Source organism: Mustela nivalis (assembly GCF_964662115.1).
Source record: "Mustela nivalis genome assembly, chromosome: 6".
Taxonomy (NCBI): Eukaryota; Metazoa; Chordata; class Mammalia; order Carnivora; family Mustelidae; genus Mustela; species Mustela nivalis.
In genome coordinates this window covers 92,611,019-92,629,125 of record NC_139025.1, presented here as the reverse complement: position 1 = coordinate 92,629,125, position 18,107 = coordinate 92,611,019, and the positions used below count along the sequence as shown (strand labels likewise).

The 18,107-nt window shown below is 38.8% G+C and overlaps 2 protein-coding genes and 1 pseudogene across 4 annotated transcripts in view; 2 read left to right on the top strand and 1 right to left on the bottom strand.

The window, feature by feature from the left end:
- CHRM5 (cholinergic receptor muscarinic 5) overlaps window positions 1-9,987 on the bottom strand; it is an 83,582-nt gene extending 73,595 nt beyond the window's left edge. The window contains exon 1 of the mRNA XM_082736751.1: window positions 9,760-9,987. The gene's annotated coding sequence lies outside the window, so the exon portion shown is untranslated. The remainder of the gene's footprint in view (window positions 1-9,759) is intronic.
- Window positions 1-18,107, top strand: part of AVEN (apoptosis and caspase activation inhibitor) — a 172,838-nt gene that overhangs the window by 56,847 nt on the left and 97,884 nt on the right. The gene's annotated exons all lie outside the window — the stretch shown is intronic.
- Window positions 16,105-17,267, top strand: LOC309866196 (heterogeneous nuclear ribonucleoprotein A3 pseudogene; annotated as a pseudogene). Its single transcript has one exon. The product of its transcript is annotated as a heterogeneous nuclear ribonucleoprotein A3 pseudogene (transcript).

The window sequence follows — 18,107 nt, the reverse complement described above, 5'->3', positions numbered from 1 at the left end:
TGGGGTGTTCGTGTTTAGGACTGTATACCAGGGTACCCTTATAGAAGTAAAGCGACAGGCAAAGTGAAATCATTTTTAGAACAGGCTACTTGGTAAGATCTTGTCAATTTACAGCATTCCCAGTGCACGGGTACTTGAAGGGTATGCTGCTAACAGAAAGATATTATTAAATCCACTCCATGTAGGAGTGTGCCTGTCTGTTAACCATACAGTATAATTTCCAAATAAGAATTTTGCTGCTCCTGATGTAACTATAAAATCCTGTATCTTTAGCTCTACGTGTTTGATATCCTGGTACCTCCTCTCCTTTGTGCCTGGTTGCTGTGAGCCATGCTAGTTTACTATAGTGTTGTTTAAAAAAAGTACTAATTCAGCTAGAATATCTTGTATTTTCTTCCCTGTTATCTTTAAGCTTTTTTTTCCCCCAATACGCAAAATCATAGTGAAAAAGTGAGTTGTTTCTTGTTTTGAAAGCCAGAGAATTAAAAGCAAAACCTACAAAAAACCCAGAGAATCAACTATCATCACATAATGAATTCCTAGCTAGAGCAAGTTAGTGTTCATCTGAATGGTTTCTTCTAATTCCAGTTTATAATTTCTTGGATTGTCCTGCTCTACTGACCAGCAGTTTTCATAAGGAAAATATACAGCCACATGAAATTGCTTTTTTTCCTGATCACTAAGGTCCCTGTTGTCCTCTGTGTGTGCCTTTTAAGATTCCTTAGCATGCCAAATTAACTGCTGTTAGTTGATTGAAGTTGGTGAGTTCTGAATCTTGGGTGTCTTTTTCTCCTCAGTCCTCAAAAGGCAGCATAGAATGCACTCTCTGAAAACAATCTTATATAGCATTTGGTCCAAGTCTTTTCACTTTTCAGATGGGAACAGTAAAACTCCTATAGGTTGGGTTTTAACAAAGCTGCAGCTCCTTGGAGGTGAGTGGCTCAGATAAGTCTCTTTTCTCTATGTTCATGGACAGTGTGGTATTTGGGTCATAGCAGTAGACGCCCCCAATGCGTTCAATTTTTATTTTGGAGGAGAATTTGAGAGTCAATTCCCTTAGTGTTGTGTCCTTTGGGGTAAACTATAGTCAGATTGTTATGCAGAGAGGAAGTAGAGATGACTTTTTCAGAGTTAAAAAAAAATGTGGATATTCTCAAGTATATAGACCTTCCTAAACAGGCTCATGTAGGATGAAAAAGCAATCTGGAGGCCTGGAGGGCTGTATAAGCCAAAAGGTCTGCCCTATCATGTACTGTTTGGTCCACCTTGTTCTGCTACTCCTACTCCCTACTCTGACCCGACATGGACTCTTACCTCTTTCTTCTACCTTTTTTTCACATTTGCTCTTGTTAAAATGGGGGCTTCAGGGTGAAAGTATTACTCCACTGGTCTTCATGTTTGTGAGTTCTAGCCTTCTAATGTTCCTTGGGTGTAGGAACCATGGGAAAGGAGTAGACAGGCTGATGTCTGTTTTTCTCAGACTCTTTAGAGACCAATATGTATAATTTAATTTTTATTTCAATATTTGCTTCCAATTTTTAGCAATAATCGCGCCTCGGATAAAAAAATATGGAACGCTTCACGAATTTGCGTGTCATCCTTGTGCAGGGGCCATGCTAATCTTCTCTGTATCGTTCCAGTTTTAATATATGTGCTGCCGAAGCGAGCACTGCTTCCAATTTTTAAATAGTCTGGTACCACAACACGTTCAGGGGTGCTCAGGAAATACTACCAGTCCAATCTGTCTGGAATGCCGGTTTGTGCTGGGTCTCTGCCTGTGGAACAATTTCCTTCTCCTTCATACTGTCCTTGAGGGAGAGCGAACATGGGAATTGTGCTCCTTGAGGCCACTGGGTTGGGCTCCATCAGCCGGACTCTCGGTATGCGGTCATAGCCTCCTTCTGAAAGAATGTGAACCTATGAAATTGGAAACTACCATGATATGCAGTGGTTTATGTGCTTATGAATGAAGATGAGGGGAGGTTTATTGGAATCTGTCTCTAGCATTTGTTGGCTGTCCATCAGATGACCTTTCTGTGATGGAGTGTCTGAGAAACCCTATCTTTTAAGGTGACCATATTGGAGTTCATTCTCCACTCTTACTCTGAAGGCACACTTTCCTGTCTCACTGTAAAGAGTCCAGCCTCTGGGTTCCCTTTATATATAGTTATTGTTGTGATTTTTGTTGATTTTGTTTCTAAAAAGGAGAGTGGGTGATTTTTTCTGGCTGCCCTCACAGTGAGGTCATGCACATTTTTAACTTTCCTAGCTCTTGGGTACCAACTTGAACCCAAAATACATATTTATTTATTTATTTTACAAGATGTTAACCTTGCTGTAATGTTTGTACCTTTGTAACCATGAGTTTAGGTATGTCTTTGCTACATGAGAAATCACTGGTGAGAATTGGTTTTCTTCTCAAGAGACCCTGTAATATTGATTATTTTACTTCCATGTAGGATGTCAGTTCGCCACAGGAAGTTGGCACAGAGAGGGAGTAGAGATGATGTGGGAAAAGAAATTAGCCTGTCATTCTATTGTCTAGGACATTTGTTTCAAAAGTTTGGCTGGGCGTCTGAGATAGGAAGGGTACATATTTTTAAAAAATGTCTTTGTCTTGGTATTTATGCTAACATAAAATATTTGTAATGAAGATAGTTGTATAATTATAACCACAAAATTTCCCTCTCCTGACTTACAAATCTTAGTAAAGATATATACATTATAATTGGCTCCTGACCTAGTAATCTCAAGGAATAAAGTTATAAAGTTGTTTTTCTTCCCAGACCTGTTTATGGAGGGGTCATAAAAAAAAAAGATGAAAAAGTGGCAAAAATTGATCCTTGTTGAAACTAGGTGGTGAGTACATGGGTGTTGGTCATTTGTTTGAAAAATTCCTAGTAAAAAAATTCCTAAGTAAATAAGGAATAGTGCTGGAGATGCTCAATGAGTAGAAACAAATTACATAATCAGTAGGTCACCATAACTGCATGTGTTGGGGGGATAGAAAATATTTCCTCTTAACAAAGAAAAAAGTTGCTTTATCAATATATCCTGTTAGATATAACATTTAGTGGTGTATAGTTCCTAATACTTGAGCTCTGTCTCACTCTCAAAGTCAAGTAAATTATAAGAGTCCACAAATCTGGGGCACCTGGGTGGCTCAGTGGGTTAAAGCCTCTGCCTTTGGCTCGGGTCATTATCCTAGGGTCCTGGGATCGAGTCCCACATCGGACTCTCTGCTCGGTGGGGAGCCTGCTTCTCCCTCTCTCTCTGCCTGCCTCTCTGCCTACTTGTGACCTCTCTGTCAAATAAATAAATAAATAAATAAATAAAATCTTAGGGGGGGGAAAAAAAGAGTCCACAAACCTATAATCAACTAAAAGCAACTAAAATGTTTGACATAATATTATAGGTGAAAGAATATTATGAAGAGGGGAGACCCTCTTGGTATTTCCAGCAGTAAAATTCTGTTGATTTCGCACACTGAGTTGTGACTTCTATTTTGACAAATTTGTGTTTCATTTCCATGCCTTACTTCTTGACTGCATATGTTATGATTTAACTGTCTTTAATAGTCTAACTCAAACTATACATGTTTATTTTTTATTATTTTAAGGAATAGGAGAATGAATATATTTTATTCATTTTATTTATTTTTTTTAAGTAAACTCTACGTGCAGTTGAGGGGTTCAAACTCACAACCCAGAGTTCAAGAGTCACATGCTCTACTCACTGAGCCAGCCAGGTGCCCCAGATTACAGATGTTTAATCCTTGTTTATGTACTTGTAATTTATTTGAATTCTAGGTCTTGGTTGCTTGGTCATTGTTGAGACAACAGAATAATGGAGTAGCATTCTGCATGTCTGAGCAGCCGTGTTTGGCAGCCTGTGCCCACTTGGGCCAGAAAAAGCTATTGCTTGACATAACTCAGACCGGTGTTAGACTACTTGGCAATGTCTGTGTAGAATCAAATGTGTTAAAATAGAGAATACCTTTGTAGATCCTCTAGGTGGCAGAACAATTACAACAAATAAGCTTTAGGAGCTGTTCCAAGACGTATAGAGAGGGGAGAGTACAGGAGAGAAGGCATGAAAAGGGGTCTTCTAGCTAGTGGGGTTCTGTGCTTTCTATCTGGACCCAACCAGGTTTTATGTGCTCTTTGTCTTGCTTTTATGTATTTTATGTTTTGACATTTTACCTAAGATCTTGTCTGAAACAATGTAATACTGCTAAAAAAAAAAAAAATAGGATGTCGAAGCTCAAAAAATCTTGAGCTGTGTACATCAAAACAGCCTCAATAAAGGCGTTCGTCCATGTGTCCTGAGCATTTCTAGGGAGTGTAGCTGACTCTACCCCCAATCCACATGTTGATGAATTCTAGAGCAATGCTGGCCTGCTTGAATACCTTCTTACCTTGAATTCTATCATAAAGGAAAATGTGCAGCATAGGCTTTAGCCTTTATGCCTGCTTTGAAAGAGATCACCATTGTTGACACAGATTTAACAGATAAGTCTGATGATACTGTGGCTTTCAAACTCAAAGGAAATTTGACTTAGATACTTGCATAGATTTATTCCTCACATAGAACACAGAATAAATGTAAAATATTTAAGTATGGCACTTCCCCCACTCTTATCTTTGAATGAATCAGAAAGCTGGCTGTAGTTAGTATCCTTTCAGTTTCTCTTGCAAAATGCTTGTCCACATCCTTCTGTAATCACTTTTCAAAAGCAAGGCCTATTTAGATCCTTTTGGACAATTGAAGTTCTGCATCACAAGATGGTTTGGCAAATGTGACTTCCATGTATCAAATGCATCAGAAGTCTAAGGGAGCAAATTTCCTATCCCATATATGTAACCTCATGATATCCTATGGTATACTTGACTGGGCTGGTCTATTTATAGCTGTTAGTTCAGCATTACTTCTCCAAAAAGTTCCCCCTCCTTGAGACTTTCCCATATTTGTCCCATTTTCTCATTACCAATGAAGCTGGGGTATATTCTAGAATCCCCATTCTTCCACCTTTTTGATGAGCTTGTACCTGAGAATGTCTTAAGAGACATTTTCACATTCATTTTAACACAACTATGGATAACTAGTCCCGTGCTTGGAAATAAAGCATGAGCGAGATGCGGTCCTCATTTTTGAGGCTCTCACCCACAAGGATGAAGACTTTAATAGGCAAGATAGGTACATAAATGGGTTTTCAATACAATTAAACAGAATGTTAAAAAAAAAAAGAGGTATTATTAGGGGCACCTGGGTGGCTCAATCGGTTAAGCATCCGACTTTTGATTTAAGATCAGGTCATGATCTCAGGGTCATGAGGTTGGCTCCATGCTGGGCATGGAGACTGCTTAAGTTTCTCCCTTTTTTTCTGCCCCTCCCCCCTTAAAACAAAAGTGGGACCAGAAGTGCTGTGAAAGTTCCTAGACAGCTCTTCTATACGTATCACCACAGGTTACCCCCAATTACTGCATGCAGAGGAGTGCGTCCCTGCAACACATAGGAAGGCATGCAGTTGGTGAAGAATTAGAGTGGAACCACGTCATGTACTAAGCCTGATAGATTTAGGTTATGCACCAACCAGCAGATTTAAGCTATTGTACCAAGAAAGTTCTAGAAACAGCTAAAGATTTTTTTTGGGATAATTGAACTGGGAATAGATTTTGCTACTCAAGGGAATAGATTTTGCTACTCAAAGTTGTGATTCGATGCAACATCAATATACTGATAAGCAGTAAATTGGAAGGCGTATATATTCTGACGACAGCAGTGTAACCTGAAGCCTTAGGTCTATAAAAGTGGTAATGTTTTCTGACTGATCTGGATTCTTGCGTTATTTCACGAATGCCTCCAATGCCATGTGAAACATGGGGGATGGCAGGATCTCCAAACAACTGTTGACAATCAACTGGGAGTCATTAACCAGTACACAGGACTGGGGAAATGCTTTAGTAATTCTTGAATACACCATTTTTGAAGCAGACTGCAACTGTAGACAACAAATGTCCATTTGGCTTGTAATTATTCGTGGAGTTATGTAAAAAATATCTTTACTAGGAGACTAAGACAAATGACTGCTGTTTTGTATCAGGGCTATTGCACCTCATCAAGGAATAAACGACAAGTGTTCAGTGCAGAAGGACTGGTGGTTTTGCTTTGTCCTTTGCAGCCAGAGTGGCGTAAGAAGTAGAGGAGAGATGGTCTATGTATGTGCCGTGTTAAGAGGAGCTCTCATGCTGTCTTCTTTGTTGAGCTCTAAGTCCCAACTTCTTTTTATTTTTGCAAATTTTTGAAGAGTTTGATAGAACACAGTGATTCTGCTTATTAAAGAGATACTCTTTTTATTTTATGAGTTGTTTTTCTTAAAAGGATGCTCACCAACCCCTCCCTGCCCCCATGTTATCATACTAGTTTATATGCTATACACTAATTAATTTATGTCATGGGATTACTGTATAACTTAGGAGTCCCTTCTCATTTGGAGCACTTCATTTCCATTTTAAGAGTAGTAGCAGTATTTCTCTGGAGACCAGGGTGAAATTTTGCATAGATTCCTCTGTTCTCTTACGTTCCTTTTCCATTATTGTCTGGTTGCTTACTGGTACTTTCCTTCCTTCCATTTTATCTGTGAGTTTTATTAACACGATGTTTACTCTCTTTTAAATTATTAATGCAGTAAGCTGTGAAATGGCACTTTTATCTTTAATAGTTGATGCTGTGAAAGTGACAGATGCAATGAGAGCATCCTTCTCTAATTCGGCTCCTGTCGTGCATCTCTTTAGTGTCTCTGTGACTTGACTTGAAATGACAGTGCTCGTGTCTCTTTTGTAGCTGGTTCACACTGAAAGGATATAATCATCTGTTTGATATCACAGCCACTTCCCCAGCTACAGACTGTGATGTCACAAACCAAAGATTATTCTCTCTCAGCAGGAAGAAGCTGGAGAGGAGATGAATCTCCATGATGAACCATCATCCGTATTCAAGTTTGATCATTTCATAAAGAAAATTAACCACGATGAGGAAGAAATGTACTGGCTAGTTGAAATACCCTTTTGACTTAGCTTGAAAAACTTTACCATTATACTGGAACAAGAGAAATTTTTTCAAAAATTCTAAGTCAAAATTTGAGAGTTATAATAATGCAAGTATCAGTACTTTTTAAAAAAACTGAGTTAAAAATATTATGTCATGCCAGTCTCTTTAAGTTAAATGTTACACTGAAAAAATGAATTTTAGGTCTATTTCTAACTTCATATGCAAAATTATGTTGCTTGTTATTTCAGACAAAGATGACATGCTGGTCTGAAAAAGGTCAACAAAGACACTAAATGAATATACTTTATTTTGACCTGTATAACTACTTTTATTTTCTCATGGCTTAAGCCAAAAGTTTATAACTTTTGGATGATTTGAAGTGAGCAGAATCTATGGATAGAGTCACAGATACCATTGTAAGACCATTGTAGCGATGATATTTGCTCCATCTCTATGACAAGAATCCAATATTACACAATTATGTTACCTTAAAGTATACTTTCATAAAATATGTAGACATGAAATACATGTTGAATTACAGAAGCAATTAGGCAATCACTGGATAATTCCCAAGAATGTTCAAAATCTCTTTAATTGTTCAGTCTATCAACACAAGGAAAGAACTCCTATAAATAAACCAAATCTTCAGGTGTAAGCATAAAATTCCTTATCCATGTGTACTCATGAGATGCTGATTTTGAAACAATTTTCAGCATTTCAGCACATCATTAACAAATGATTTGTTAAAAAGTAGTTAATTTTTTTTTCACTAAAATGAAGAGGAAAATGTAGGTTATTCCAGGTTGATAGAATGTGTGTGTGTTTTATTTTTTTAGAAAGCTGTTATTTAAACCTCAGTAATTATTATTCCAAATGCAATATTATAGAGAAAATATCTTGATTTAATAGAAAAGAAAAACTGGGACAGATACTGACACAGGCCTCAGGGGAGGAGGTGTAGTGTCCGTCCGTCATTGTCCTCAGAAGTCATAGAAGCAGAGTCCTCAAACTGGTGTACATTCCAGTGAGTAAATAAAATCTGGAAGACTTCATGAGTATAATTTTATGCCCCCTTCAGTTCTACTTATTGGAAGCAAATTGTTTGAGCATACTATTGTGAATCTCATTTTTTGCCCAAGTTAATTAAAAAAAAAAAAAAAGACTCCTTCATTATTGAGTTGAAACAGTGTCATTTTCACTTATAAGCCCATTTTCAAAGCATGTCTGTTTATCAAATATGATATCATAATAAAAAAAAGATGAAAAGAATCCTTAAGATTTCAGGTAAGTCCAGATGTAGGTAAGAAAACAGTACTTCTAACTTAGGGCTGGTATACAAAGAAAGTATTTTGAAATTTTGAGATAAAGATTTTTCTCTGAGGCAAATGGGTACATTATACCATCACTGATTGCATGTAAGTTGCTGCTTTGGTACAGGAAAATGATAAGTAAACGTCTGTAATGAATTCAGATGCAGAAGATGATACTTAAGGTTCTTTATGGACTGTTTTGAAAAGTCAAAGGATCATGTAATTCACTTTATTAATTAGGCTTTGAAAAAAGGAAAGAATTTAGTGAAATGGAAGAGAAGAATTTTAAACTGCTTTTTTTTAGATAGGTACTGAATAATTACTTCTGATAACTTTCCTTGTATTATCAGATGATCTCTATTGTTAAGTGTAATTTGGAATCACACTTTTATTGTTTCCTTTATCTCTTGTCTTCTAAGATATTAGAAATGTATTATTTATTTTAGGGCTTCTTTGTGAACAGATTAAGCTTTGAACTTTTCCTATTGAATTTATATGCAAACTAATACAGTTGAATTTTGGATAAAAATCTATGTTAGGGAATGAAAATTCAATCTTTTCTGCTTTTTCTTTTTAATATGTATGACAGTCTCTCTAGAAGTCTCATTATGGGGTGATTTCTAGGGAATTTCTAAAAGGCACTTGTACTCTTTACAATTCTTTGATGGCCCCAGTAGTTCTTTACATTTTGCTCTTTGGACCATTGATCTGAGTTAAAGCTTTTGAGGTATTAAGATACCAGATACCTTTTTGTTCTGTTGTTAAATCAGAAAAATGTCCTTATTTAATCCAGTACAACAATGTGCCCAGTACCATTAGGGTAAATTAACCCCATTCTACTGTTATACCAGACCTTAGTTTGCCAGAGATTGTTTTTCTTTAGTGTGAATGAGAGTGACATCACCACTTTTCTTGTTTGGTAATGATAAAAATCAGCTACTGAGCTTTATTCTCTTGCATTGATAGACATATTAAAAATGCATTAATATTTCTTTGTTTTACCAAGTGCCCCGGGAAACAAATCACGTCTGAATGTTTGGTATATAACATCTGTGAATGGCTCTTGTGCCCTGCTCAGGGCTCTCTTCACGCATTTTTTTTTTTTTTTTGCCCAAGCTACTCAATAAAAAAAAAAAAAAATTGGGATCTTAAGAATGAAGACAAAGATGGGACATACCCAGTGAAAAATGAGTGAGACTCTGGGGCTGTTTTTATCTAGTTATGAATGAGTGGTTTACGCAGCATAAGTAAAAACAAGTGTTTACCTCAGAAGGCTGAAATCTGCAGAGAGCTTAAGGGAGGCTCGAGTGAAATTCAAATCTGCTGGCTCGTTCACAGCAGCACCAGGTTTAGTTTCGGTAGTCAGGGTATAAAGTAATGTTATAAAATTAAATCTTACCTGGCAGTGGAGTGTTTGAAGCTCAGTAATCTAATTCTGGCTGGAAATAGTAAGCTCCGGTACCTGAAATGCCTTCTCTACTTCGCTCGCGTGTGTTCGTTCACCACTGTGCTGGATTTTTTGCAGCGTCTCTCTATCTGTATTCTTGGTAATCCTGTAGCATTAGTTAAGACAGCACGCCATAGACGAAGATTCCCTTTGGATAGAATTCTGGAGACAGAGGATGAATTTTGCCTGTCTTTATCCGATCACAGCAGTTGATCTGACTAGAGACAACTTGAGTGTTCAGAACTTATTAAAAATTCATTGAATGTTTCAGCAATGAGGAATCCGCACCCTGTGCATAGATGGTTTTACCTTCCGGAAAAGTTCTGCTGTCCATATTTCAGAATGACACATGCCCCCGAATCAAGTTGCTTTAAAGAATTATTCCGACCAGGAATCAGACTCTTCTCTTGCACACTCTTGCTTTCCTGGTGCTCCCCTTTACCAACTTTTCAGTCCTTTGGATGCCTTTTCGTTGAGGATGAGGGGGTTTCTTCTGTCTTCCCTGTGTGTCTGCAACACATAGTGCCGGTACACCGGGTTGTGATTAGTGAGAGAAAAGCCCAAAGGAGGTACGACTTTAGCGTCTCTACGGACAGGGAGCAGCATCCTTGGTATGAATGAAGAGCTGATATGAGCTATTCAAACCAGACAGCCAACTGATGGGATGACGCTTTCATACATAATCAGCCCATTAATTACTTCTCCTGATGGACAGCAGTATGCCCTGAAAGGAAAAAAGGAAGGAGCAGATGATCACATTCAGCCGGATAGGTGCTCTCTGAGCAGCTTGTGATTGGGAAGAGAATCCAGGAAAAGCTGCCGCTTTGGAATGTGATCAGGTAGAATGGGCAAGAGTTGTTTTGACAGTCAAGTGACGATTTTGGGGGTGGGGGGAGAAAAAGAGAGCTGAGCAAAGAGGAAGCTGGAATAAGCTTCCAAAACGCTCTTGAAAATGTTCATTTTTCCACCCCGCGTTCGTCCTTTTGGCTGGGAGAAAGCACCTTTGCATTATTTGCAGAAATTCTGCTGAGCTGGTTTCTCATAGCTTTCTCTGAAGAAGGGAAAAATTTTTAAAAAGCCTTTGAGATAGAAAAATATATTGTGAGTTTTTATTAAAAATTTGTAGCAGGGAAAAGACTGCTTTTTGTGAAAGGCACACCTGTTTTTACATGTCTTTTGGGCCCATAACATTTTGTTGCTTTGGAAGAGAACATTATGAGTCATCATTTAGTATAAAATTTGAGCAGAGTCTTTATTAAAAATATTAGATGGAATTTTGTGTAGCTGTATAAAATAGATCTAGAAATGTCAATTTTATAATTTTTGTACTTAATTTTTTCAGTAATGCAAGATTTTTTTTTTTTCTTGTCTTTTCACAGAATCCTTTTAGAGGTATTTCTGGACAATAAATGCTTGTTAAATGTTCTTAAAAATTATGAAAAGATTCAAACTTATACAAAACTGTGAAAAACTAATGCATGAACTTCCATAAACCTGTTACCAGTTTTGATAATTATCAAGACTCTTGCCACATTTGCTTCATTCAACTTTTTTTTCTTAGCTGAGATATTTAGAGCAATTCTTATTCTACCCCTGCATATGTTAGCATGTGTGGATGCCTTCTCCCATGACCACGGTGCCATGATCACACCTAATGATAATTATAATGAACAGTAGTTAATTTGGGGGTTGTTAGTCATCCTATGTTATCCAGCCTGTTTCAGGCTTCTCATCCTTCAGAAATAGTCTCTTGACCTAGGTTTTTTTGAATTAGAATCTAGGCAAAGTCCACATATTTCATTTAGTTATTAGGCATTGAAATTTCAAGCACTAACTTAGAGGATCACAGGTGATGAAGTAAAATTCAGTTTAGAGTAGTCATCTATACACACTTATTATATGAATATCTACATAAGAGAACATATCTCTAGAATATTTTCTTGAACTTTTCCCCACTTAACATTATGCATGATAATAACTGAAAAAGAACGTAAGTTTATGTGGTTACGATTGGCTAGGTTCATTGTCCTGTGCAGGTTTTTCATGACTTGTCCTGGACTTTGTAGTTCAAAATTCTGTCCCCAGGCTATTGAGGCTACATTTTGGGCTGGGCACATTCAAATACATTCCAGGGTCCATTCTACTTTATTGCTGAAAAAGACCCTCTTGCTTATTTATCTTCTCAAAAACAATAGAGCATTATTAAAATAAATACTCCAAGTTTCAAAGCATTGATGACTAAGCTATGCTTCGACATGTGAATGTGACTTAGAGTTCTGTGAAGATCGAAGGATAGAGAAGTAAAAATCAAATGGGGCCAGGGACTGCAATATTATATAATTACATGCAATTATAGAAATTATTTTATAATTTTTCCATTAGTACCAGGTTTTTCCTTTCCTGTGAATTTTTATTTTCCTATAAGACCAGAACTCTCAGTTCCTTCCTGAAAAAGCAGAGCATTTGGCTATCTACTTGACTTTTCCAGGAACGTAGTAATAGAAGGGCCTGGAATAACTGTGTGCTGCGCTGTCCCCCACTGAAACTGATTGTCATTCAGATTCTTGTTTCTCTCTGATCCTACTCCTTCTTTTTCCCTCTCCATTTTTTAAGTTGGCTAGATGAATGCCAGTGGGGAAGGTGGAGTATAGGAAACCACTGAAAAGGTGTAGATGGACATTATACCTAGGTTCAAGGGCACTGCTGAGAACCATAATCCCAGTTCTATGGAGGGCTTTAGAATACTGCTCGCCAAAGGTGTTTGTAGAAGGTACACCCTTGGCTCTGTCTCCTGCTGTATGTCATGTTATCACACGATTGTTTGGTAGCTTTGTGTAGCACTTTCTTATGTTCTAAAATCATCCCTTTATTTTTACTTTTGTAAAGGTTTTATTTATTAGAGAGAGCAAAGTGAGCGAGAGAGAGAGTGCAGTGAGCGGGGGGAGGGGCAGAGGGAGAGGTAGGCTCTCCACCAAGCTGGAGAGATGCTAGGCTGGATCCTGGGACTCTGGGATAATGACCTGAGCCTAAGGCAGATGCTTAACTGACAGAGCCACCCAGGCGTCCCTCAGTCATCCCTTTAAACGCCTGTCCTTTCTTAAATCTTGCTGAACAAAGTTAAATGGGTTTTATTACCTACAGATGTGCTTTACTCAAAGTTTGGTAAAGAGTTCCTGACTATGACCATCACATACAGGTACACTGAATGGAAAAAGGCTTCTTTTTTCCTTTGTTAGTTATCTCTGTGATTTTTCCCCATTGATATTTTATAATGCAACATCAACATTGGGTGGGCATTTTGCAAATGTGCAGTTTCTATTATAGAACATCATATAGTTGGTGACAGAGTGACTATAGAAGGAACTAGACTAATAGGTTATAAGTGTATTTTGGGTATAAGCCCTAGTTTTATTTCCAATCATTATCTCCCAGCACTAATTATAAACTGAATTAACAGAAAAACATTGACTCAAGCAGTGACCCTGTAGAGTGCCAAACCAGAAAGATAGGTGCACTTCAGCCATTGTGTGAATTATTTTTCTCCCAAAGTGTGGAGTCGTCCCTGTGAATAATATTAATTGATCAAATAGCTGGATGGGCAGATGGCTTGCCCCTCCACCCCCCGGCCTCTGCCATATGAGGGAAAGGAGTGAGTGTCTCAGGGAAATGGACTTTTTATTTTCTCTGATGCATATAATAAAGCAGTTTGCCTTTGTTGAGATGTCTCAACTCTCATCTCCCATTTTTGCAACTGCCTTTATTTTTACATTTGATCTGAACTCCCATGTCCATTATAAAGTTGACTAAACAACTTAGAAGTTTTCTAGGCCTCATAGATTTTTTAAAGGACTTTATGTATAATAAGATGAATGATTACCCCCCACCAAAGTTCATCCTTGCACGAATGTTTGGTCCACACCTAGAAGTATGCTCACAGTTGTTTTTGAGGGTTTGCAAAAATTATAACAGTTTTTGTAAAGAAAAATAGAAAACAGTCCTCTCTTTGTGTTCTCTAGGTCTTAAGTGAGTAGGATTTGTGGTTAAATATTTCTTCTGTAGCAACTACCTATCTCTAGGGCAGATTAAATATTCATAACCTCAACTGAGTGTGATGATTTTTAGTTAATAAGACAAGAAAAAAAGTTGCACTTGAAGACAATATTGTAGAATCACACAAGCTCTTTCTAAAATCTATTTTCTTGTTGCCTTTGTTAACGACCTCGAATCTTTGTTGGCTTTACTTGGGTCATTCTAGGTCATTTTTTAGCCTTTTAATTGGTATATCTAACAAATACGTCCTGATTCCTTACTAGGTATGTGGCATTACTAGGTTCTTGGAATGTACAGTTCATCTACTTTCACAGCTTTGATGAGACTATTCTGTTTTATAAAGGAGGGGACAGATGTGGAGAGCTTAAGTAACTTAGGCTTACTTAATTAGTAAAGTATTGATCTGTGATAGGAATCCAGGCAATGTGGTTCCAGAGCCCAGAATCCAGAGAGAGTCCTTACTGAGAAAAAAGATACAGATTTTCCCTTCCAGTGTGAGACTCCCAGGAGAAGTTTGAGCGAGTGGTACCTCTCTGACATCACCAACATTCTACTGAAATGAGGTCTGCAGTTTCAGAGATAGCAGATGACGGGTTCGACCCTCTGCGTTGCCGGTCTTTGAGGAAAAGATACTGCATATAGAATAGAATGAATGCTTCCTTCTTCTCTTCCATGCAAAGAGTTTATAAAGGGGTGATTTTTTTTTCTCTCCAAAATTATTCCAATTTATTCTCTCATAGTCTGTCAAACAGCAAATCTGCTTTAGAATACTAGTCATTGATATTTAGCTAAAACCGAAAACTTCGTGGGATGCTGAGGAGATACAAACCAGGTTTCCTGGTAGTCTAGGATAAAATGGATGATTAGGAAACCATTGCTTTCTTCGGATGTGTCTCCTCCAGACAAACCGATGGCATTTTAATCTTATTTGGACTTTTAAAAATGTCTCCTTTTAAAATTTCTTTAGCTTTTTACTCTATCACAGGCTGCACACCCTTGTCTCACTCAGCTCAGGACTGAACCCTGTGTCTTAGAGTTTGGCCCTTTTCACTCTGTCCTCCAGTTTGACTTCTGGTAACAGTAGACAACCACTAGAGGTCTCCAGACCTCACTTTAGAAAGCTCTGACTTCACAGATACACCCCAGTTAAGTGGAATAAATATGTTCCGGGAAGATGAGTTACTGATAGTTCCCCTTAAATATTTATGAAGTGCTTCTTGTGCCTCGGGTCCTAGACTATGCTATGCCCTGAGGGTAGATTAAAAAAGACGTTAAAGTCCCTGAGAACCCTGCAGTCTAGTAGGGACACTGAAGTGTGACCGCGTGGCCACAAGACTACACATTAGGCTTGGCCACATTCTGTACTTTTAGATCCCTCTTACCAGGGCCCTTCAGATTTCCAGGTCTATCAGAGTGCTGCTAATGCTCTTGAACTTTCTGTCGCTGTTCATTTCTGCAGAGATCATGCCTGGTTTCTTGATGGGGTGTGATGCTGTGTCTTCATCAGTCTGGCAAGGAGCCATTCCCTGGGCCAACAGGACTAGTTGCGTGGGTTCTAGCTTTTGTTTTTTTTGTTTTTTAAGATTTTATTTATTTATTTGACAGAGAGATAGCAAAAGCAAGCAGAGCGGCAGGCAGAGGTAGAGGGAGAAGCAGGCTCTCTGCTGAGCAGGGAGCCCAATGTGGGACTCGATCCCAGGACCCTGGGATCCGGACCCAAACTGAAGGTAGCCACTCAACCAACTGAGCCACCCAGGCGCCCCTCTAGTTTTTGTTTTGATGCCCTTCTCAGCAGCTCTAGGCGTCCGGTCTTTAGGGAACAACTGTGTTCGGGAGTCAGCTTCTTCCAATTTCAGGGAATAAAGCAAGTCCCATAACTTAGGGCCTTCCATATCTGTTCTCCTTTATACCAGAGACATTTTCTAGAAAGAGTCTGTGTCCAGTTTATGTCCCTTGTATATCAGGGGAGTTAAAATAGAGAAGTGTCTCATGGTAACATGCTTCTAGTCCTACTGTTCATGATCTGTGGAAAGCCCCTAGCACAGTCCCTGGGACACTGAGGGCCAGTGCTCAACAAATGTCAGCAGTGGTCATTATTGTTATGGAACTTAATTTTAGTGCTGGAAGGGACTTCAGAGATAATGTAGTCCAACCACCCATTTTACACAAGTTTTACTGCTATTTTTCTTTTTCATGCAAAACTGCCCATCTTGAACTTGAGTTGGAAGAGGTGAGTCCGGTCTCAGAATGGAGGTAAAACTGCTGCCTGGTCACCCCCAGCCTGACTCCGGCCATCGCCGCTGCTGTGGGGGGAAGGAGGGCCATGATCCAAAGGAATCAGAGCAGTTGAGATAACTGTTTACTGGTGGTTTGAGCTTTGAAGATACAGATGATAGTTTAAGAGAACATTTTGAAAAATAGGGTATACTTACAGATTGTGTGGTGATGAGGGACCCCCCAAACAAAACATTCCAGGGGTCTTGGTTTTGTGACTTACTCTTGTGTTGAAGAGGTGGATGCAGCAATGTGTGCCCGACCACACAAGGCTGATCGGCATGTCGTGGAACCAAAGAGCCATTTCTAGAGAGGTTTCTGTAAAGCCTGGTGCCCATCTAACAGGAAGAAAGTTTTTGTTGGTGGTATTAAAGAAGATACAGAAGAATATAATTTGAGAGACTACTTTGAAAAGTACGGCACGATTGAAACCATAGAAGTTATAGAAGATAGGCAGAGTGGAAAAAAGAGAGGATTTGCCTTTTTAACTTTTGATGACCATGATACAGTTGATAAAGTTGTTATTCAGAAATACTACACTATTAATGGGCATAATTGTGAAGTGAAAAAGGCTCTTTCTAAATAAGAAATACAGTCTGCTGCATCACAAAGAGGTTGTGGAGGTGGGTCTGGCAACTTCATGGGTCGTGGAGGAAACTTTGGAGGTGGTGGTAACTTTGGCCATGGTGGAAACTTTGGTGGAAGAGGAGGCCATGGTGGTGGAGGTGGTGGCAGCAGAGGTAGTTATGGGGGAGGTGATGGTGGACATAATGGATTTGGAGGTGATGGTGGCAACTATGGTGGTGGTCCTGGTTACAGTAGTAGAGGAGGCTATGGTGGTGGTGGACTAGGATATGGAAGCCAAGGAGGTGGATATGGAGGTGGTGGTGGAGGATATGATGGTCACAATGAAGAGGAAATTTTGGAAGTAACTATGGTGGTGGTGGGAACTATAATGATTTTGGAAATTATAGAGGACAACAGCAATCAAATTATGGACCCACGAAGGGAAGCAGTTTAGATGGAAGGAGCTCGGGCAGTCCCTATGGTGGTGGTTATGGATCTGGTGGTGGAAGTGGTGGATATGGTAGCTGCAGAGTCTAAAAAATTTTCAGAAGAAAGGCGCTACAGTTCTTAGCAGGGGGGAGAGTGAGGAATTGTTAGGAATGCTGCAGGTTACTTTGAGACCATTGTCCCAAATGCATTAGAGGAACTGTAAAAATCTGCCACAGGAGGAACGATGATCCATAGTCAGAAAAGTTACTGCAGCTTAAACAGGAAACCCTCTTGTTCAGGACTATCATAGCCACAGTTTGCAAAAAGTGCAGCTGCTGATTAATACAATGTAGTGTCAATTAGATGTATATTCCTGAGGTCTTTTATCTGTTGTAGCTTTGTCTTTTTCTTTTCATTACATCAGGTATATTGCCCTGTAAATTGTGATAGTGGTACCAGGAATAAAAAATTAAGGAATTTTTAACTTTTCAAAACAAAAACAAAAACTGTATAACTGTTTGGGGTGGTCCCCTCTTTCTCTCTCTCTTTTAAAATTAACATATAATGTCTTATTTGCCCCAGGGGTATGGGTTTGTGAATCATCAGGCATACACATTTCGCAGCATTCACCATAGCACATACCCTCCCCAGTGTCCATAACCCGGCCACCCTATCTCCCCACCCCCCAGCAACCCTCAGTTTGTTTCGTGAGATTAAGAGTCTCTTTTGGTTTGTCATTGGGATTTCATCAAGATCAAAATCTTTTGCACAGGGAAAAGAAAGGATACAGTCAGTAAAACCAAAGGAAAGAGTCAACTGTTGCAAAGGAAACTGTCAACAAAACCAAAAGACAATTCACATAATGGGAGAAGATACTCGCAAATGACATATCAGATAAAGGGCTAGTATCTAAAATCTACAAAGAACTTAGCAAACTCAACACCCAAAGAACAAATAATGCAATCAAGAAATGGGGTGGT